Source organism: Eptatretus burgeri, chromosome 1 (assembly GCF_056783735.1).
Source record: "Eptatretus burgeri isolate ZD-2024b chromosome 1, Ebu_testis_v1, whole genome shotgun sequence".
Taxonomy (NCBI): domain Eukaryota; kingdom Metazoa; phylum Chordata; class Myxini; order Myxiniformes; family Myxinidae; genus Eptatretus; species Eptatretus burgeri.
The window spans coordinates 3,167,841-3,175,340 of NC_140961.1; the positions used below are offsets into that span (position 1 = coordinate 3,167,841).

General features: G+C 45.8%; 1 protein-coding gene across 1 annotated transcript in view; it reads right to left on the bottom strand.

Moving 5' to 3' along the window:
- LOC147033787 (uncharacterized) overlaps window positions 1–7,500 on the bottom strand; it is a 174,615-nt gene that overhangs the window by 160,831 nt on the left and 6,284 nt on the right. The window lies entirely within an intron of this gene.

Here is a 7,500-nt window from a genome sequence, read left to right on the forward strand (position 1 = left end):
CACAGGGATATGGTACACCTATTCTAACCGGGGCATACACCGGGACCAGTACACTGGCACTCATTTCGCCGACCTCGGAAGGATGACAGCTGGATCAATGGAAGAAAAGACAAAAACAAGCAGAGAACATTCCTCATAATGATTTATTTACAATAAACTTACAAAAGGGGACACAGAGCAGACTTAACGTGAAATTAATAACAATAATAATGATAACGATCTTCTGCAGTCTTACTTAAGCAGACAAGCGCCAAAACACACACACACACACACACACACACACACACACACACACACACACACACACACACACACACACACAACCCGATGAAGAGAAAGTTTTGCAACCAGGAAGGGAGGGGAGTTGAGGTTATAATCTCGGTACCTTTGCGTCCAACAGCACAACGAGCCATCAATACGTTTCGGGGAGAGGGGGGGATTCTCCGTGGTGCGGTACCCGACAGTGGGCACGTTGTCTCTGACTTAAGCCGCACGTGTGGAGACCGTGTTCGTGAAAGGAGGAGCTTGAGCCGAGAAGGGGCGGAGTCCAGAGTGCAAGAGTGGAGTGGAAGGAGACGGATGGGGTCGACGTCGTGTGGGCGGAGACGAGGAGGCGGAGTCCGTGCAGCAGGAGGCGGGTCGAGGCGGTGTCGGTGAGGGAGAGGCGAGAGGCGAGAGTGGGAGAGAGGCGGAGAAAGAGCAAGAGGCAAGAGAGCGGGCAAGAGGCAAGAGAGGCAAGAGTGGCAAGAGAGGCAAGAGCAGAGGTAAGAGCAGAGGTAAGTGCAGAGGCAAGAGAGCGGGCAAGAGACAAAAGAAGCAAGAGAGTGAGGCGGAGGGACTGCCCCGACCTTTATAGGACCCATAGCTCGGGGGGAGGGGCAATGCCGAATCTAAACGTCATCACCCGAATCAAGCGCTCCTATTGGCCCCGACCCCTCACATCGCCCGCCAACTTGGGCCGGAAACCACCTCACTTCGTTTCCGGAAAGGCCATCCCAGGCAGTGGAAATATTCCGCTCCGACCCCACGAGATGACATGAATCGCCCACACCGAAATTAGCATGCGAATCGTCCTGCAAAAACCCCTGGGCCGTGCCCGGGCGACTGGTCGAGGGTCCCGCATGCTCGCTCGGGCGTTCGACCAGCGTCGATCAACGCGCGCCAACGTGACCCGCACTGTACATTCCTCAGCTCGATCGCAGCTTTGCTGGCCGTAGAGACGAGAAGACGTTTACCATCCGTGGAGAATCCGCTGATGCCAGCGAGGGCCGAAGGTACATCGCCATAGATAAATCTATGCACGTTTCGCGAGTGGCGTACGTGTCTGCTTTCGAGCACATTCCATACAGTGCGCGCGGTTCGGCCATTACGAACGTGGCCAGCGCTCGCTTTCACACGACTCCGCTAGCGTGTGCACGGGACGAACACCAATATGTGTCGGATATTGAGGTTAAAAAGGAACAAGCTGCTTCGACTCCGCACACTCGTATCCCACCCAACATGGCGTAGAGTCGTCTTTATAGGCCTCCGTACGCGTTTCGTGCAGCGTGGGCATCATGCTGGCTGTGTTTCCTGTGTTGTGAAAAACACCATTCGTGCAGCATCTTAAGAGGTATTCATTCGCATGCCTTTTTAATGCAACCGGCATTCGTCCCCAGACCATCGGAAGACCGAGTCGATAATCCCACACTGCCAAGTGCACATGACTCGCCGTACATGCCGGCTTTAGGGCTCGCCTGGGAATGAGGGCTCTGTGCAGCAGTTGCCTCACCGCGGCACCGCACGCACTGATTTACCTCAGGAATAATCAGACAAAAAGAAGAGTGGGGATGAAATGAAGAAGAAAATGATTTAAGTCGACTGAGCTATTCGATAATCGCAACGCACTCCCTTGTTGTCCTGCAAAATAAAAGGAAAGGGACTATCAACACGTATATTAATGGAATAACTGTCTTGGGACACTATCTGTTGGATGCATGCGGTTCCGAGAACCACAACAATATATACATATACATACGGATACAAACAAACACGACATAATAGTGACCGAAGCTTTTCGTGCTGCACTCTGCAGGGCAAAAATTGCAGCAAGTGAAAGAGGAGGTGAAGGTGCATGCTTCATATGCAGGTCTCAATAAGGTAGACGCTGATTGGTTCAACCGTAATGACGTCACAGTTAATCCGAATGCCCATTGGTCGGCTCATCATCTTCACCTCGAGCTCCCATTGGCTGGAGCAGAGTTCGTCGATGATTGACGTTTGCAACCGCATCCTGGAGAGAGGGGGGATGGGTTTGCCCGAAGGTCCATTCACCATTTGTTACCGTACTTCCCTTGATCTTTCCATAGTGAAAGAGACACAGAGATCGTACAAATTCCTTTTGACGACATAATATTGAATCGGTAGGAAGGATGAAGGTTGCTTATGTCGTCAAAAGGAATTTTCTCACTGCCACTCTACCTGTCAAACCTGCAGCTCAAAGTCTTCTCTTCCAAGTTGAAACTGAGACTTCCTTACTTCGACCAGTGTTAAACTGTGATTGAAGCTGCTGTCCTGTGAGCCACCTATCACACAAGCTGTTGACTCTCATAAACTTGTCTTCTGATTGTGTTGTGCCTTTGGGTCTGCCAGACCTCTTCCAGTCAGAGTTTCCTCCAGTTTCCAAGTGCCTTTTGATGGTGTAGGAAACTGTACTCACTGACACCTTGGCTCTTTGAAATCTCTCTAAAGGAAAGACCAACATTTTTGAGGGTTATAATGGTCTGTCTGTCTGTCTGTCTTACTTTGTTAATTGTCTTTTTCTCGCCATTATGTCAGCAATATACTACTTCCTGCAGTGCAATATTGTCCAAATAATGCTTCAGAGGGTGGAGCAACACAGTCTGTTCCAACACTGCTTTTATGCAGACTTACATAAGTTTGGACAATATTGTCCCAGAGCCATATGCAGGCTTGCAACAAATCAACAAAAGTTTGGACACCTGTAGGAATTGTTTGCATCAACTTCCAAGGCTTAATTTATTCCATTGCTGCAGAACAGCTGCTCACCCATTACTTGTTCCCTGAAAAGGGCCTTTTTTAACAACTCTGAATTTTACATTATTTTTCAGTTTTTGGAAACCTAAACTTATTTTTTAACCTCTGGCAGTTTACTGCTTAGCTTTGTACCATTTCCTGTTATTCACTGGACTTGAACTGCTTAAATTTCAATAAAATTGGAAAAATGGGGGTGTTCTAAAACTTTTGACCGGAAGTGTACATACATATATATATATATATATATATATATATATATATATATATATATATATATATATATATATATATACACACACATATATATATATATATATATATATATATATATATATATATATATATACACACACATATATATATATATACACACACATATATATATACATATATATATATATATATATATATATATATATACACACACACACACACACACACACACACACATATATATATGTATATATATATATATATATATATATATATATATATATATATATATATATATATATATATATATATATATATACACACACACACACACACACACATATATATATATATATATATATATATATATATATATATACACACACACACACATATATATATATATATATATATATATATATATATATATATATATATATATACACACACACATATATATATATATATATATATATATATATATATATATATATATATATATATACACACACACACACGAGCCAAAACCCCGTCACAGACGGATGCTTCAGAGTTGAAGGTTGACTATTGCCACTTTCGTGGGGCAACTTAGCATAACAATTGTGCATTTTGTGAGGAAAGCACCAAATTTGGCACACGAGTAGCCTATCATATTATGAACAGACTTGGATATTGGGCCATCTCAAATTTTTGATGGCAGTGGAAAATGGCTGCCACAGCCATCAGCGGCTGAATTTGAGATGGCCCAATATCCAAATCTGTTCATAATATGATGGGCTACTAGTGTGCCAAATTTGGTGCTTTCCTCACAAAATGCACAATTGTTATGCTCTATTTTGCTAAGTTGCCCCACTACTATGTGCGATGCACTCTTACAGGTACGAAGTTTCTTTCAGTCCAGGTCACAGTACCGAGAAAAAGGTGCAGCGACCGCGATGAGGAGCACAAAATTGGTCCTTCACTATTAATATATAGATAGTATATATTGTTACAGTTGTGGAAATTGACAGATCACCATTCAGGTTCCCCGAAGATCAGTTATGTCGATAAGTGTGTGTCCAGATTTGATTTCCCCACCGATGTATAACGGGATGTATTATTTGTGTGCTGGGCTGTGAACCTTTGAGGTAGTGTTATTCTTTCCTATCTTTATTTTAAACAACATCTCCTCACCACCTTTGCCACAACTGCCAACATCTCAACACCAATCTGCACAACCAAACGAACTTCTCCTCACCATCATCTCCACAAACAACAACATCTCAACAACCGCCGACATCTTATCACCAGCATCTCCACGGCGCCTGCCATCTTTTCACCAACAACAACATCCCCAACAACCAATATCTCCACAGGCTAACACGATGGCATCCTCGCAGCGGCAGGGTGATTTCAAAAACGGCCGAACACGACTTGCAAAATGGACCAAAACGACGAAAGGGGCGGAGCCAGCCGGGGGTGAAAGTTCAAAGGTGAAAGAAGGGAGGGCACTGATTTTGGGAGATGAAGCCCAGAGCGACCCCTCCCCTCGGGGCTATAAAAAGGCGCGTTTCGTCGCTGAGAGTGTCCTTGGTCAGAGTTGGTCAGAGTTGGTCAGAAGTTGGTCAGAAGTTGGTCAGAAGTTGGTCGGTGGAGGGAGTTGAGTTACCAAGTGGTTGGTCGTTGTTGGTCGTTGGAGTCAGCAGCGAAGTCGCCAGCCGGAGAGAAGTCACCAGCCAGCTACTTAACGGTCCGGGCAATCAAGCCCCGAGTCGGTCGAGCGACGCTGAGGAGTGAGCGGGCTCTTAAAGAGCATAAACTCAAAAAAAGCAAGGCCCGTTCGCTCCTCTGAAGCGTCGTTGGCCAGGCCCGATCGACCAGGCCGCGCTGCTAGGCCCTGGACCAACGAAGCCGCGGTTACAACAGCTGCCACTTTGACAGCCGAGACATACGGAGGGTCGCCGACAGAAAGACCCATCGAGTCGCCTCAAGGGCGACAAAGGTAACCTGCACGGCTTCACGGAGCTCCTTCGGTCATCCCAGCTCCGAGGAACATTAAAGACTTACGAGCCCAGTTCTATCTTTCCTGTCTGGGGTTTTTGAATGAAAGTCTGTGGCGCCTTGTCTACCAAGTAGAATTGTTGTAAGTGCATGTACATGATAAATAGACATCGGCTGTAGGTTTTTGCTCGTGTCTTGTCCCCCATCCCCCCACTCATTGCATATGTGCATTTGAAATAAATGTCCCCATTGTTGAAATGTCACCTGCTCGTTGCGTCCTTTCCTACCATTGACTGCCATAATTGCATTCGGAAGAAATAGCTGGCTGATTAATAGCCGATAAAACATACATCTGCTCCGACGGGGCTTGGTGATACAAAACCGCTCGGCAATCGCAAACGGAACGAGCTGCTTAAAGCGGCTCGTTTTCGTGCAGGCTCCGTTGAGGTGTAAATCCCCGGCATTTCTGTCTGCACGAATAATTAGGTACATCGACAATTGGGCGATCGACCCTGTCGCGCGTGGACAGAAGAGTTGGCTGAGTTATGGTGTGGTTAACAACACCCGTAGCTGGGTTTCGGCGTTGATCCGAAAAGCTGCGACTAGATTGCTCATTTGGTGGGCGCGCACGGCCGCAATTTAGCCAAAGGCGGTCGCCCGCACGCCGAACGGGCGAAGATCCACAACAATATACACATCCATATGTTAACATATACATCTACATGTATATCCACATACATATATATATATATATATATATATATATATATATATATATATATATATATATATATATATATATATATATATATGTATTCACAGTCCACACTTTTAGCAGGGCGTGGGGGGCCAACTCTCCCAGGATGTCGTTCACAAGTCCTGATGTCTCTGTTCCCCACTGTTTTGTGCTTCCCTTTCCCAGCCCTCTTGGCTCCTGCCTCGTTATGTGTTTCTGTGTATTAATTTTTCCACGAGCCTCGACTTGGTATGCAAAAACAAAACAAAAAAGTCGTAAACGATTTAGTGTCTGGGAAACAACACTCGATTGGTCGACTCTCCGTTACAGAACAAAGAAATGTCCATCCTGAGCAGTCGTGGAAATCGAACCCCCCACCGGTGATTGCACCATTTCCCCACTCCACCAGCGAGCTTCTCTGTGTTAAATGGTTTCAGGGTGGTAGGGCCATTTTCCTCATCCTTGAGGATCAAATCGGTTCATCAAGGTGATTGGTTAAGTGCTTCGAAATCGCTCGAAACTTGTCGTTTGAAGCAAGCGAAGCAGACTGTCTGCTCGTGCACCGTTAACGTCTCTGATGGGTGCACGGTTTGGTCATGGATGATGATGGTTTTTGTGGTTCAACAAAGTACGCTTTCTTCATTGGGGAAATGCGATTTGGGACGAGAGCACATCACAGATCATGAAAATCATGAAACGCTCAAACATACCGAGGAGGAACGTTCGCTCAACCCCCGCCCCCCGCCCCCCCTTAATCGAGCCCATCACACCCTGCCCCTGTGGAGTCCAAACCGCATGCATTTTATTCTGAAATGGTGCGGGATTAATTATTTCACGAGAACCATCAATAACAGCCCAACGACTGATTTGACTGATTCGTGTAAGCCTGGTGTTGGCTTCGTAGTTGGGGTGGCTGGCTTGGGATCTTAGGTTCTGGAGGTCAAGCCCTGTTAGCTGCTGAATTAACACCAGGTGGGATTGACTCAGCCTGTGATCCTTCCGAGGTTGGTGGAATGATTACCAGCGTACTGGTGCAAGGGCACAGCAGCATCGTTGTGCCCCAACAAAATGGTAGCTACTGGGCAGCCAAGCTGACATATGCAAGAAAAAGAAGAAGAGGAAGAAGACATATCAGCAGTGAATGATCACCTGTCATTATCCTGAAGCTGATCATATGGATCATTCAGATGAATGAGAAATGAAACACAACGAGGCATTTGCTCTATTCCAGACGTCCAGTGAGGCATGACATGATTAATGTGTACAACTTAATGAATGGGAAAGCTTGGTGTCCTAAGCTAGTAAGTTGCTTTTTCCACCAGGTAATAGACCCCATTACAAGAGGTCATCAATCTACACTACAAGAGAGCAGGTACAGATTAGGACCAAAGTTTTAGTCGGCGTGTAGTCAATGACTGGAACAAACTCTCCCAAGATGAAGTCGAGGCCGGAACTGTCACTGCATTCAAAACAAAGCTGGATAATGTGTGGTCTCAATTTAAATTTCACACCACTAGTCGATGGCACACGCACAG